General features: G+C 49.7%; 1 protein-coding gene and 1 long non-coding RNA gene across 14 annotated transcripts in view; one reads left to right on the forward strand and one right to left on the reverse strand.

Moving 5' to 3' along the window:
• LPP (LIM domain containing preferred translocation partner in lipoma) overlaps nt 1–15,869 on the reverse strand; it is a 229,236-nt gene that overhangs the window by 185,751 nt on the left and 27,616 nt on the right. For 2 of the 12 annotated variants that reach the window (XM_088132294.1, XM_088132290.1), the window contains exon 3: nt 5,558–11,717. The exons of the other annotated variants lie outside the window; for them this stretch is intronic. The gene's annotated coding sequence lies outside the window, so the exon portion shown is untranslated. The remainder of the gene's footprint in view (nt 1–5,557; nt 11,718–15,869) is intronic. 12 annotated transcript variants of the gene reach the window in all.
• LOC148213494 (uncharacterized) lies at nt 3,150–15,460 on the forward strand. 2 transcript variants are annotated; one of them, XR_015794448.1, is made up of 3 exons: nt 3,150–3,248; nt 13,856–14,054; nt 15,331–15,460. It is a non-coding gene; the product is annotated as an uncharacterized LOC148213494 (long non-coding RNA). The 2 variants fall into 2 exon arrangements; XR_015794449.1 differs by lacking the exon at nt 3,150–3,248 and adding an exon at nt 4,534–4,628.

The raw sequence follows: 15,869 nt of genomic DNA on the forward strand, positions 1-15,869 counted from the left end.
TGTATCTAATACAGTTGAGGACAAATTGAGAAAACCCTTAGCTAATCTATAAAAAAAGAGATTATTCTGAATCCAGCTGAATAATGAAACCTAGCAAATGTGCTGCAGAACAGCTAAGAAAAATACTTTTGAAGTCAAAATGGAAACTCTTCTTCAGTTTCCAGATTGCCTGTAACAAATCACAATCGGCCTATGGGCGGTACCCAAAATAGCTTGGCGGTGCCCACCCAACGCAGGGATGGCGCACCCCAGCTCGCTCGGGCCCAATCCGGACCCCATGCCAGGCACAGACACATCGGGGTGTTTTTGCCTTGAACGTAGATTCCTGACTCTCCCGTTCGTGCATCTGGCGCGCCTGTTTGTACTTAAACCCCACCACAATTGGCTGCCCATTGCTCCACATTTTCCAAAAGCCTGCACATCTGCGGGCACATAAAGTTCCCCCGAGCGCAGGGTAAGTGAGGAAGCTGGAACAAGAGGCGCTGTTTTGCCAAGGATGCAAGCGCACACCCGGGGAGAGAGGCCCCCACGCCAGAAAAGAATTCTGCCTATTTGCTGATTTGCAGAGCAGAGGCGCCCCTCCCATCCACTGCGTACACATCACTCAGGGCAACAAAACAAAACCACACAACACAGCACAACAACACAACAGTGACGGTCATTTACAAAAAAAGCAAAATGACAAATAGGCTGATTTCTTATAGCAGGCCAATACAGTGAACTACATACGTAGCCTATCGAGAATTTGGAGCAACAGGACTGTGATGCTCAGTTGATACTGGCCTCCCCAGGGGTCCCTGGGGGTCCCGTGCAGGTCCTAACTTGGCATCTGGAGGCTGAGAGGGACCGGAGGGGGGCCACCCTTGCCCTGGAGCAGAGTTTCTCAACCTCAGCAACTTGAAGAGGTGTGGACTTCAAGTCCCAGAATCCCCCAGCCAGCACGCTTCTCTGGCTGGGAGGCCACCTGTGGGGGTTTTGGACCAGGAAGTTCTGACACCGGCATCCTATGCCCCTGTCTTTACGAGAGGGGGTTGCAATCCCCCCATAGCCCTCTGTGGCTTGGGGCCTGGGTATCTCTGAGTCTGCCTTCTCCGGGTCAACTCTGCCCAGCCAGTGCGCGCAAGCCAGGGCTCGCGCTGGGCACAGCAGGGCCCAGTCAAGGAAACGAGACTTGTGCGTTCTTCCATACGGAAAGGTGGGGGGGGGGCGTTAAAGTCCAGAATCTTGGAAAGCGCAAGGGAACTTCCATCAGAGAGCTGGTGAAGGCAGAGCCTCCAAAACTCTCAAGCGCTTCCTCCCAGGTTTCTCGCCACCCAGCCTCCCGTTTACGAGACCAGCTACCAACAAGTTCCCCTCCCATCTCAACCTTGGCAGCCTTCATACGTGTGGACTTCGACTTCCAGAATTCCCGTATGGCTGCAAGAGGCTTTGGACACAGAGGGTGGGGTGGGCCTGGTGGGCTTGTAGTCAGTGTTGTGTTGTGTTATTTATGATGGGGGCCACCTTTGTGGGAGGGCGTCGGAGTCTTGTGAAATTGCTGTTATTCGTTCATTCGCTGCTGACGCTCAGGGACCTGGTGGGGACCATCCCTCCAGAGCTGTCCCTCCTGCCAGCGGCCTCAGGGGTCGGACCCTCTAGCCCCCTTGTCTTCTCTAGACCGCCTTTGATCCTTCCAAGCACCAAGGTCGTCTCCAGCAACTCCTGCCTTCACATTACACGTGCAACGTATCTAAGCTTTAGCCTCAGGCTTCCATCTAGTTTCCTTACATCGAGCATTGAATATTTGCTCTTCTCGCTGTCCAAGGGGCGCCCAGGAATGTTCTCCAGGGACATCGTGCTTTGTTCCTGCTGCTGCCTCCCTGGTGCTCCAGCTTTCACAGCCCAGGGCTCCGAGTGGGAACGGCTAATCTCGCAGGCACCCACCTCAGCTGTCCCTGTGATGTCCCTCCACGTTCGTCACGTTTACCATGGTTTTTCTCCCGAGAAGCAGGCCAGCCTTCAGTCTTGTCCCCACCCCTGTGAATTTCTCAGCTGAGTAAGGCAACCGATAAACCATGGCATAAATAAAGTGAAGCTGTCTGTAAGCAAACTTCCCAAAGCTCTAAATTCCAGACATGTGAATAGCAGTTTCCCGACAAGGTCCAAAAGTGTTTCAGGTCTGACTGCCTTGAATTTACCTGACACAGAAGCAGGTATGTGTTCTCCAGAAAGTGGATGCTGTTTTGAAGCAATTAAACAACAACAACAACAACAGACATTGTTGTGCTGTTTGCTTGGCACTAAGAGAGGAGGAAAAACATCTTCAGTAGATGTTTCCATTCCTAATTCCTTACTTAATTTGCACCTCACAAACAGAAGATGAATTGAAATGCTGTTACACTTCAATGTTCACACTTTTCCAAATTTTGTGAGGCACTTTTCCAATCAAAAATTGCATCCAAACATGTATGTAATAAAATGTGTTGATTACTAATTATACTAATCAAGCACTCTATATGTATAATTATGTGTTCATCTATTTTCTGCATAAATATAACTCATTATAATACAAATAATTTACTAAGGAACAGTATTATGTCTCCAATACGTGGATTACAACAGAAAACACGCACAGTGGGCAAAGTTAATGTACATTTCAGCATGAAAATGTCCACATCAAGAGAAATGTCCTGCTTCCAAATACCCTTCCAAGCCATGCCGAAGAAAACGACGAAGTTACGCTTGGAAAAGCAAGACGGGGGCAGATGTCGTCATCTGCAATTAGCACAGACAGGCACCGGACAGAGGTTCCCCCAGATCCTAGAAGACCTCAGAAAGATGGAAATGGGTTGATCCAGGTCCAAACATTTTAACCATCTCCAGAAGTTGCAGAGCAGCTTTTGCAAATCCATGCGGACAAAAATACACCGGACATAAATTCACCAAAGGTCTGGGTTCACATAACACTAACTAAGGTTAACCCTAACCCAACTCTGCATGTGACGCACGCACAGCTGCTAGATCTAAGTGACCTGGATTACTACAGAGTGTGAAGTTGATCCCAGCCTGCTGGCTGCAAAGACCCTGTTTACTACATAGCGCAAAGTCGCTCCCAGCTTTTGTTATGCCAAACGGCGTGATATTTTTGGAAACCACCACAGCAGGCAGAAGGGAGATCAGCCTAACAGCAGCGCAGAGAGTTGGGGGGCTGGAAATAGAAGCCGGGGCTGAGAGCTCTGACAGGGCAGGCATCCCACAGGGCAAAGAAGGTGAGTGTTCCTGGAAGGGCACAAACAGATGACGGGGGGGGGGGTTATTTTCAAGGGCCGGTCTCCCAGGGAGGAGAGGTCTAGGGTTTCACAAACAACACGGAGTGGAAACCCCAAAGCGCATCCTGTTTCCACCCCAGGCTGACCGGCACTCAAAATAAGCCTATTTCTGGCTCGGGGCTGTGGGGTGGGGGCGCATGAAAGAGGAGGAGGAGGAGGAGGAGGAGGAGGAGGAGGAGGAGGAGGAGGAGGAGGAGGCATTGTGCAATTAAATGCCCGTGTAAGGTGGAATCCAACTTTTGCGCGGCCACCTCGCCTCCCGCTTGGGTCACGCTGCCCGGCATTCACCCGGAGGAGCAGCCAATGTCACGGTTTCCAAGATCTGTACGTTCTGTACCGCGAGGCTCGCAGCTGCTGTCAGCAGAGGCAGGCGCATGGGGGGACGAGGCGCAACTAGGTCACGAGCAGCCCTTCCGAAATGCCCTCCCTCGCCTGGGCCCTCTGTTCCGCTGGGGCTCCTCCTCGGTTCTTCCTGATTCCTGAATTTTGCAGAAGATCCTGGCTGGTTCGCCACTGAGAGACTGGATTTGGCCAGCAGAAAAAGCCGCAGATACAGAGGAACTGGTGATGGGCAGGGCTGCCCCCCAGGGGCCCAACATCCTAGTGAACCAAGGAAAGCCGAAGGGCTGGCTTGGCTGCTCTTAGTGGCCTCCTTTTCCTTGTTCAATCCAGCGGTCCATCACCGATGCTCCAATGGATCCAGCAATTTAATTTCACTATGAAATGGGAGAGTGGGATGACAACCCACGGTGATTTAGGAGAAATGTGTGAGGATGGGCCTGCCCAGAAGAGAGTGGGCTCCCCTCACTGGATTAGCTGCTGGCAACCTTTAGTGCCATGAAACTGAGCATGAAACTGAGCAAACTCAGGGAGGCAGTGAAGGACAGGAAGGCCTGGCGCAGTATGGTTCATGGGGTCACGAAGAGTCGGACACGACTTAACGACTAAACAACAACAACAACAACCTTTAGTGGCTTTCTGCACTCAGCAAGGGGGTTGACTAGATGACCTCTGCAGCCCCTTCTAATGTATATGTAGGAATACAGACTCGGTCCTGTTGCATCCACAGAACGCTCAGCTCAGCGGCACCAGCGAAACCCCTGCGGTGGACAGAGCATTGAAGCGCATGTCTCCCCTTCACAGGCTGGACACTGGGCTGGCGGGGGGGGGAGAGGACGGGGGCATGATGTGCAGTTCACAGGGGGGCTGTTTTCCTCCAAGAAGCGAACAGCCAGCAAATGCCTTCGCCCAACATCGAGCTCGACTAACGTTATCCTACGCTTAGCATGGAGAGCAAATTCCACCCGCTCTTTCTTTCAGGTCGATTTTATTTTCCTTATTTACTGACCGGATTGATTTGCCCCCTCAGTTCCCAAGGCCTCTAGGCGATGTGCCACGTCCAGATAATGAAAACGGGCAATTAGATATGTAATTACAGATATATAAGGTAGTCTAAAGGTGTTGTGTGAACGTGGCCCGAAGCAGCGAATCGGACTGTCTTCATCAAGGCAATGCCTGCATTCACACAAGACATTAACGAGGTTACTGAAAGGCAGAGCACCTCTGTTCGTGTGTGCTGAGCATGCTTCGTATGCACCTGGGTTAATTTGTGTCTTCACATGCTGTGTGAACCCCACCAGTTTGGTGAAGTTAGGTTTTGATATATTGTGCAAACAGAAAAAAAATGGGTTCTCTTTTGGGGGATGGTGTGTCAATGCAAGCTCTGTGTATACATCTCCCTTTAGGGCAGTGTTGTCCAAACTTGGCCACTTTAAGATGAGTGGACTTCAACTCCCAGAATTCCCCAGCCAGCATGGCTGGCTGGGGAATTCTGGGAATTGAAGTCCACTCATCTTAAAGTGGCCAAGTTTGGACAACACTGCTTTAGGGTATCCCCAGCAGAGGCCTTAGCATCAGTCAGCTGCCATTATTATGGGATGTGGTTCTGCAGTGACTCATGGCAGCCAAGCCCATTGCAATTTAGCCAAGATTCACTGGGATCCTGGGTTTGGGGTTATTAGGGTTCTGGGTCCTTCGCTTCCTTCCTTCTTTCCTCCCTCCCTCCCTCCCATGGACATCTTCTTATATTTTATCTTGTTATAAGCTACCAGGAACATGAATGATTTGGCAACATACAAAATTAATATTATTATTATTAAGGGAAGCGTGCTAGTTACTCTCTAGTTACTGCGCTAAAAGCTGTTATGCACTCTTAGCGCCTTCTGCTTTGCACGGCACACCTACAGTACCTTGGCTCCCGAAATGATCCATTCTTTTAATGCCCCCAGAGCATCCCAGAACACAGATCCACAGAAGTGGATCATCTCGCCCAACCCTCTGCAACGGGCGGGGACCCCCGTGAAACCAGCCGGGCGAGGGGCCGCCCAGCGTCCTCTTCGATGCCTCCAGAGACGGAGACCTTTCGGCAGGACCAGCCAATCCACGCAAGGATGAGGCCGTGAGCAAGTGCGCACCCCTCTCTCTCACACTTCTCCGCCTCTTTCCGTGGCCTCTGCCATGCTTCCCCACCCATGGCTCCTCTCACCATGTGCTCGCAGCAAGGTATTTTTAAATCTCTCGCCCAGCTCCTAACTGCGAGTGCATCAGCCAAAATACCTCCCACTGAGGCAAGTTATATATAGAGCCGTGCGCAGCCAGCGAGCGAGCAAGCGAGCGAGCGAGCACACAAAGGAGGCTCGATCTGCAGGCCGTCCGTGCCACAGGATCTGCAGCAGAAGGGCTCGAGCATGCCTCCTGTGCACGGGGTAGCTGCGGCCACAACCACGAGACGCCCGGTCCCTCCAGGTTTGGCCCAACCAGGGCTGAAGGCAACGTCCGTCCCTGCTTCGCAGGACGCAGAGAGGTGGCCTACAGAGAAGGGAGACTGATCTGGAAATCACCAAACCCTGCTCACCGAAGGGAGCTGACGCACCGAGAAAGACCAGCAAAACACACCCGTTTTAAGGAAAGACACCCTTCTTCGTATAAACAAAGGACGACTTCCATAGGAAAAGCGGCGGGATTCGCACCGCATGCTTACACCCTACCCCAGATTAACAAAAGGCAACGGTGGTGTTCGCGTGCCATGCCATGAAATGAACCCTATCTTGGCTAAAGAGGATAACTTGGTTCACAGAGCAAGCTAAGATGTCAGGACCACGAGATTCAGTCCTTCTCAGTATTTTTATTCATGACTTGGGTGAAAAGCATTTATCAAATGTGTGGATGAAACCAGGATGGGCAGGATCACTAATCCCCTAGAACAGTGTTTCTCAACCTTGGCAACGTTAAGATATGTAGACTTCAACTCCCAGAATTCTGGGAATTGAAGTCCACATATCCTGGCTGGGGAATTCTGGGAGGTGAAGTCCTCATATCTTAAACTTGCCAAGGTTGAGAAAACACTGCCCTTGGAACATGAAATGAAATTCCTCTTGATAGGATGGAGAAGTTGGCCAGAAATAACAGAATGGAATCAAACAGAGAGAAATGAAAATGCTCAAGGAAAGGAGAGGCTGGTGATGGCATTTGTGAAAAAGAACGTGCAACCGTAGATGACTGCAAACTGGGTATGAGCCAGGAGTGTGATGTAGCTGCAAAAAAAGCAAATGTACTTTCTGGCTGCAACAACTGAAGTGTAATTTCCAAATTACCAAATGTAATTGTTCCATTTCATTCTATTTCGGTCAAACCTCATCGTGAGGTCTGCGTTCTGGACCCCCCGCTGGAAGAACAGCAGGAAGGATAATCAGGGGACAAAGCCGTAAGCCTATGAAGAGAGATTGAAGGAGATGGGCCCTTCAGCCCTGGGAAGATTCAAGGCAGAGGGGCATTAAGCCTCGCCCTCCATCGGCGGTGTCTGCAGGGTATGGGCAAAAAAGTCAAGATGGTGGCCAAATGGTGCAACTGAAGTTTCGGTTGCACCATTCCCAAATGCAGGACGTGGAAGATTGGGTCTCAGCGATGGACAGGCAGACACCTGTTGAATGTTAGGACCATCTTTCTCAAAGAAAGAGGCAGCTGACCATGGGATCCACTAGCCAGAGAAGTGTTGGGCTTCCATCCCTGGGTGTGCGCAAGAGAATAGACAGGATTGCTTTAATCTGGACTGTTCCCCTGAATCGGGAGCTGCACTATTCCAACTCCAGGATTCTGCAGGACCTACACCTCCATGAACTGCACACTGTCTCCTCCCATCTCAACCTTAACTAGGATTGGTGGTACAAACCCAACCCATGTTCTCTGCCTTCTCCTTTGCAGCACACGCCCTCTGGAGAAGCCTTCACACTCTCCCCCGCCCCCAAGATTTGGATGGCCCCAACCTTGTTAGGAAAACCTGGGGCTGGAGTGTTACGTGAGCCTGGCCTGTGTGGTGGAGCAAGAAATCTTGTTTTCAACGGATCTTGGCATGTGGTGTATGGTTTTAAGGGTTCTGTTTTGTGATAGTTCTCGTAATATTTGCTTTTTGCTTCTGGGCTAGTTTTTTAGTGTATCGTTAGCTACCCACGGTCATGAGAACAAGATGGGTGGCCGTATAAATTGTTTAAATAAATGAATTGAAGAAAGAAAATTTACCACCAAACCTGGACTTTGAAAACGCGTGATAGGAAAAGCACTGACGCTTTTGAACTTTGGGGTTGGAGAAGACCCCTGAGAAGACCATGGACATTCAAGAAAACAAAGTGATGGATCATTGAGCAAATCAGCCCAGAGTTCTCACTCAGGGCACAAATGGCCGGGCTCCAATGATCCTCCTTCGGACACATGATGCAAGGACCCAGCTCTCTGGAGAAAGTGATAATGCTGGGAAAGGTGGAAGGAAAGAGAAGAGGAGGACAGTCAGCGGCAAAATGGATGGACTCAGTTACAGAGGTGATGGGGCCCCGTTGGAAGTTCTGAAGGACCAAGTTAGGGACAGATACCCTGGAGAAGGTCTAACTATGTGGTTGCTAAGATTCAACACCAGCTTGACAGCGCATCTTCACCACCATCATCCTCAAAGCATCTCAGGTACCATCACTTTATATTAAAAAAAACTGTAGCCAAGGTGGGAACCCAAAGTGTTAATAAGTAAATGTCTTCTATAGAAAAACGAGCATTTTCACATGCTTCCTGCCTGCTCTCTCTCTCACTCTGACTGGCCGCATCTGAAATCCCATGTTCTTAAGCTTTCCACAGATTTCCTGGTTTCTTTTGCTGGTCACAGGAACAATCACTTGGGAAGAGCATGAGCTTTTGAGTCAAAGCAAGATGCGAAGAGGGTCTGCAACGTTTTGCAAAAGAGGAAGACGAAGAGTGGGGCAGCTTGGAATTTTTCCAACTTATGTGGATCAGATTCCTTTCGGTTACCTTGATTCTTATTCCCTGGTTTACATATTGTTGCTCACAGCTGCCTTTTATTACGGCGGCTGCATTTCTTGTTCCAAGGGTTCATGTACTACTAGGGCTAGAGCAGTCAAGAATCTCGCCACACTCCTTCAGAGCTGAACCTGGAAAAAACCTTCCTAGTCGTCGTAATTTCTGAGAAGGAAAAGACTTCCCCAATTAAGTTTGGCTTCAGCTGAACAAGAAATGGAACGAGAGTCCAACAAAAGGTTATTAGACTACACCAGTGTTTCTCAACCTTGGTGACTTGAAGGTGTGTGGACTTCAACTTCCAGAATTCCCCAGGCAGTATGTGGGGACTTCAACTCCCAGAATTCCCCAGCCAGCATGCCCAACATCTTCAAGTCTCCAAGTGTGAAAAACACTGGGCTACACAGACAGGCTGGTACTCACCGAGTGGAACAAGACAGAAAATGGAAAATCAGCACCAGCAGTGCCTAGATCTCCCTCTTCAAAACCCTTAGGGAGACAGGCACCAGCTGGCTGTCCCTGACCCTCTAGCTTTCTATGGGCAGGGATCTGTGCGTGGCCAACGCCAACCTCCTTTGGCATTCTGGGGTGGCACAGTTTGAAAGACAGAGCGCCCTGTGCTTGTTCAGGGTCTGAAGCCACCCATTTCTCTGCCTGTGTTCTTCTCGCCCCTTCCCCAAACGGGCATTTCTTGCGTTCTTCTGAGATTTCAGCGACAGCCTCACCCTCCTCCAGGCAGGCCTGTCTCAACTCTGCTGGGGCATTTCCCTGGACGGTGTTTTTGGCCTTCTGCTGTTTGCAAACCGCCGTGGACCTTTCAGCTCGCCCTAAAGCAATAAATACCTAATCGCAGCATTCTGGAGATCGTGAAAGGCGGTCCCTCTTGTTGCAAGGAGGCTTAACTTAAACTGTTCTTCCCCCACGATAACTAGGCAGGCAGGATTCACATCAGCCCTGACCCTTGACCTGTCCTTCTTGAGCCAGAAAAAAAACCCACCTCTGCTTTGGACAGAAGTCCATCAGCTTCGCGAAGAGACATCCGTTCTTTATTTGTGGCTCTTTGCATCTTAGTCGTGCTGTTTGCGGCTGCCATAAAAAGTCCAGACAGGCTCCCCGTTGCAACTCACTCAAACAAATAAGGAACTAACGAAATTGCAAAAAGCGAATTATCAATTCCAACGTGACTCGGTCCAAGAAGTCGCCCGTTCAGAAACATTCAGCCTCTGTCCAAACACGAGTGCAGGATTCACCGGTTGCATTCAGAAATGAACTCAGCCTTTGGTTTTTGTTTCGGCTTAGCTCAGTGTTTCTCAACCTTGGGAACTTTAAGAGGCATGGACTTCAACTCCTTGCTGGCTGGGGAATTCTGAGAGTTGAAGTCCACGCCTCTTAAAGTTCCCAAGGTTGAGAAACACTGGCTTCATGTGATGCTTGAACCAAGCCACGCACTTTTCAACAAACTAAGATTTTAAGAAATGCTGGCTTAAAATGCTGTACAAACCCAGCCCTGGTGCTCCCCAAGGGGTGAATTTCAATGCTGCTTCTCAGCAGCTTTCATTTTTCCTGGAGGTGTGATTTCAAATCGTGCCCTGAAGAGTCCCTGTTAGTCATGATCGGCCTTTCAAGGTAGGCCAGGTCAAGAAACAGGCATGGCAGGGATTCCAGAAAAGTTTTCCTTTATAGTTGTATAATTATTTATACATAATTCCTTTACAGACATCGACTGTCATTTTGAGGACAGCTGGCCATCCATCTCCCTATTTAAATTACAGGGAGGTCGTGATGGGTGCGAGTTCGAATACTGAGATATTTGGTTTAGTGCAAGTTGTAAACTGAAGCCAGGCCACATTTAATGCGACCCAAAATTCAGCAAATGTGAGGTCAGCGCACGCTGGATTTACCTGTCCCTGCCCAACGTCACTCTTTGCACACTGGCAAATTATTGTATTCCTCCCTCTGTTTTGGGTTTCAGGAGGTTTCACATGGTGCAAAATTACGGCTTAATATTGCGGCCTGCTTCATATCACCGGCCAAGAAATGCGCCGGATTCCCCAACGTGCTCAACCTGACCTTACTTTAGCCTGCTTTGCCAATCTTCCTTTGCAATTCTTTCTGTACCCCACCCTTTCTCTCTTTTCCATCAAAATCCAGTTACTCCACAAGTTTTAGAGGGTGCAATTCCCATATGCAATTTTAGAGGGTGCAATTTAATTCCCACATTTTCTCCCCTAATGAGCATATATTAACCCACCAGCTTGGTCCCAGAATACCGAAGGGGGCCTTGCTCCAATGGAAAAATTAATCAGGCTGGGACCACGGCCCCATTTTATTCTAAAAGCACGGGATGCTAATCCGAAGGAGTTGGAGAGCGCCCTTTCTGACTCGCCGATTTTATTCGAAGGCAGAAGCTTTGAAATTTTGAATAAAATTGGGGGGTTGGAAAAGGTGCTCCCAAACCCCTTTGGATTTTACCCCTCATAGACTAACACAGCTCTCCTTCTACAACAGTTGTTAGTCTGAATCTGTGAATGGACATTCCTGGAAAATGGAATGGGACCCCGGTGGGTTTTCACTGCTCCTGTGCAGCTGGTGTTTCTGCACACACCAGAAGGACTTCCAAGAAAAAGCAGAACACCCCTACCAGCGTGATTATGACACTGGACAGGTTATTGATTGATTGATTGATTGATTGACTGATTATGTGCTATCAAGTCAGTGTTGACTCCTGCTGACCACACAGACAGACCTTCTCCAGATGATCTCTCCCCAGCCTGGTCTTCAGGTCTCCCTACAGTGCACCAATTGTTGCTGGAATTGAATGCATCCACCACCTTGCTGTTGGTCATCCTCTTCCTCTTCTCCTTCCATCCTTCCCAGAATTATGGACTTCTCAAAAGAGCTGGGTCTTTGCATTGATTGACTGATGGGTTATGTGCCATCAAAGTGGTGTTAATTCTAAGTGATCACATAAATAGATTGCTTCCAGGGTGTGATGGAATGGAATTATGAAGGCCAAGCTCAGGGAGATAAGCATTTTCTTAGCTCACCGGAACCCTGTGGGAGGAACAAAAGGATGAGATGACACCTCCCTGAGGAATTCACACTGTTGTGGCTGGAGGACTTTGGGAACTGGGGTTTTAGTCTGGGAAGATTCTTGCTAGAGGTTGTAGCTAATAAACATAGCTGGACTGAATTTGCATGGTCTCTTGGAGTTCCTTGGGCTAGGCCTGACATCGGGGGATCTGTCCTCAACCAGGTTCTTCAGGTCTTCAAACAGTCCATCCATCACCACTGTAACTGAGTCTCTCCACCTTGCTGCTGGTCATCCTCTTCTTCTCTTTCCTCGCACCTTTCCCAGCATTGTAGATTATAGATGATATATATTACCCTGGACAGATACCTCTAGGAAAGACAAATCTAGATCCCAAAGCCAAGAGTCTTCCTCTAGTTTGCTCCCCCAGAAATTAACAGTCAAAGATAGACTGCCTCAGAACAAGGTTTCACTTAACTCTCAGGGCTAAAATCCACGTTGATGGATCTGTGATGGATTTGGCCAAACCTTTTGTAAAGCTATTCAAACCAATAACCCACACAAAATTTTGGATCAGGGAGTTTCTGATGGACTTTTTGACTTCTTTGGACTATTATCAGTTCACGCTCATGATATACTCAGGAGAAAATGTTGGTGGAACGGGGCTTCTGCAAGCAGAAATTCCCTTGGAGAATGGATTATGGGCCAAGAGGTCATGAGTTATCTGGGGCACCTGCTTCTGAGCTTAAAAGTGTCTATGCCTTGTGGGAAAGAGGTGATCACAAGGCTGGGTTCATAAAACATGCTTCGGCAGGTTAAAGATCTAGTATTTGCACAAACGTGGTTAGTGGCAGCCCTAGCATTACCTGCAGGAGCCAATGGGTTACACTAGATCAGTGTTTCTCAACCTTGGCAGCTTGAAGATGGGTGGACTTCAACTCCCAGAATTCCCCAGCCAGCATCGCTGGCTGGGGAATTCTGGGAGTTGAAGTCCACCCATCTTCAAGCTGCCAAGGTTGAGAAACACTGCTCTAGATGATCTCCAAGGCTTATGTTCTATCATTCTGTGAGAATTATGTATTGTCTGCATTGCTGATCCTCACATCACGTTCTCACATCATGAGCGGCACAGCCTAGGAACTTTTGCACGATTTGAGGCTGCCCTTGGACAGTACTGAAAGAAGGTGGAGGGGGGAGATTTCAACCCCAATGCAGCTAAGGATGACTTCAGCCTCTCTCACGCCTGGACTGCAGACAAGGCAAAGGCAACGCTCACGGGGACTCGGCAGAAGAAAGACCTTGCCAGGACGCGTTTGGGCAGGGTTAGCCACAAGGAGAGACACAACCCTTTGCTGCACTTCCAGCGCTTCCAGCTGGGTGTGAAGTGGGAAATCCCCCAGTGAACTTCTCAGGAGGGATTTCATTCCAGATGGGCATGGCCCCTAAGGAACATATGACAGAATAAGTCTGAACTAGCGGTGCAAAGCAGATGGAGGTCCTTCCTCTGATCTGGAAAGGACATCCTTGGCCATCCTTCCATGAGTAGGTGGAGATTCCTCCTGGCCTGAAGCTGGCTGTGCCTTCTCCTGCCTCCACTTCCCCGTCACTGCAATGCCCACGCCTTCCTCCAAGGAAGTCCACGGGGCCTGACTGACCCATGGCTGCAGGGGACAAAGCCTATCCAGTTCTACCCGTCTCAAGGGGCAGAAGGATGGGGACCCCAATCATCTAAGGACAACTTAAGGCTGATGCGTTCCTCAGCTGGGGATGGGATGAAGGTGATGTCGTGGAACACAGCAGATAAAAGATGTTTCCAGAGTGGGTTTGTGCTGTGGTTAGATGCAAGGGGTACATTGCCCTGAGAAGTCCATAATGCTGGGAAAGTGGAAGGAAAGAGAAGAGGAGGATGACCAGCAGCAAGGGGGACGGACTCAGTGACAGCGGTGATGGGGGTACCATTGGAAGACCTGAAGGACCAGGTTGGGGACAGATCATCATGGAGAAAATCTATCCATGGGGATGCTGGGAATCAACACTGACTTGATGGTACATAATCAATCAATCAATCAATCAATCAATCAATCAATCAATCAATCAGTTCATCACCCATGTAGCCCTGAGAATGTCTGAGAACCCAAGGGATTTCATACTGCCTTTTCAGTGTACTGTGGAAATCCTGAAACAAAAATGGGTACATTCCATAACCGATCCAATCATCTTAAAACGCTGGGAACACTGATAGCCAAATCGCACCCAGTGGATGAAGACTGCAAAGGCTGGAGAATGAAAAAGGACGTCCTGCCTGCAGTTGGAAGAAGAGCCTCTGCGTGGACCAGCAGAAACACACCCTCAGGTGGAAGGTAAGAACTGGACCCGCACATAAACACTCCTTTGGCACTCACAGATCCAATGTTCCCGGACTCGGAGCCTTTCGGATATACTGAATTACGACAGTCGTAGCACCGTGTTCATGCCACGACAATGTCACAGACCTCATGATGTTATTTGCCCAATGACATCATAAAGGCTGTGATGTCACCCCCCCATGATGGCAACCTAACATTGCTCCACTAGTTCCCGGAGTTCAGAGCGCATGAAACTGAGAAAGCTGGTTTTCACAGCATGTTTAACCTGGTTACCAAATTAATCCATACAATGCAATGGTGCTGGGTGCAATCATGGGCTGGGTTTGCCCGAGAAACTAGAGGAAAACTGGTTTTGTGCATTACAAGAAGTGCAGCCACTGGGCCTTTAATGGGAGCAGCCAGACACATGGCGTGAACACCCCACCAACTCCAAATTTGGTTTTCTTCTATTGCCCCAACGGCATCTTTTGCACCCCAGCGCGATTGGGGAAACCCTGAAGCACACAGAACTAGAGAAAAGTTCGAATGACCTGTGACAGACGTCCAGGAGAAGCCACAGTGATGTCATGTATGACCATATCATGATGCGGGATGTCACTCCCCCCCCTCCCCGTGGATGCCCAAGGAAGGGACCTCAGCGCAGCCCCGTGAGAATCGAGCCCAGAGCGAGACAGCAGCCTGTTAAAAAGTCGGGGCAAGAGACCAAAAGAGAGCAAGGAAGGGGTTGCTGGATGGGTTGGACTACAGTTCCCATTGTCCCCAATGAGCACAGTAGCCAGAGGTGAGCTCCAGCACATGGCTAGTATGAAGGACGGGGAGTTGCCTCCAAATGTCCCCAGTGGGGTCGCTCTTCCCTCAGCAGACCGGTAGTCCTGCCCAAACGCTGCCGAACCCCCTCCCGGAATAAAGGTTTGATGGGAGTGGGAGGAATCTTCCCGGAGGGGCTACGATCTCGGGGAGTTAGGCCAAAGTTCAACAGGAAAAATTTTCCAAAGCCAAGGAGGAAATGAAACTCTTGACATCAGTGTTTGTTAAGTCCTGCTTTCTCTAAAGGATGCCAGTAAGGAATTTGGGGAGCTGAGCTCCGGGAGATCCAGAGGCAAGATCCCTCTGAGATTCCTTTGAGCAGGAGAGGGAAACAGCCAGCCACTTCCATTATTCCCTCCCGTGCCAACCCCTGCTATTTCTGGGTAGAGTGCTCCTGGAAAAGGAGGCTCCGTTTAGCGAGGAGAGCTACAACCAGACAGACTTTTCCTTCTCTTTCCAAAAGGCTATCCGTGCTGGTGATCACCCCCATCTTTCACACCCGCGAGATGCACACAGGAACTGCGTGAAACGCACCACTTCCTCGGATATACCCCTCGGGAAGCTGCAGAAAGCCTCCAGGGGGTGCCAACCTGGGGAAAGTCTAATCCGTGAAACTGATACCCTTTCAAATCGGGTGCCGAAGGATTTCTGGCTGCAGGGCTATTGCCTTCCGCGTAAAAGATGGAGACGCAAGGAGCAGGCAGCAAAAGGCAAGGAGAAACGTAAAGCAAAATACAGAAGCAATTGCAAGGGAAGAGCAGAGAAGACACGGGGTCCCTGCACAGCTCTCCAGCTTCTCAGGGTCTAGTGAAACAGAGGTAAACATTAACCTTGGCGACAAGCAAGCCGCAAGGCTGCACAGAGCCATAAACCGACCCAGCGGGAATCACCCAGAGGGGCGATGCCCACTTAAACCCCCACCAATCAAGGCAGGCAGTGGCCACTCATTCCGGCCTGCAAGCCCAATGCTTCTGCCAGGGGTCAAAGGGAGACCCTCGCCAT

Source organism: Python bivittatus, unplaced genomic scaffold (assembly GCF_059951505.1).
Source record: "Python bivittatus isolate LINGU-HERP-01145 unplaced genomic scaffold, Pbiv_v1 ctg000980_np1212, whole genome shotgun sequence".
In the NCBI taxonomy this organism is placed as follows: domain Eukaryota; kingdom Metazoa; phylum Chordata; class Lepidosauria; order Squamata; family Pythonidae; genus Python; species Python bivittatus.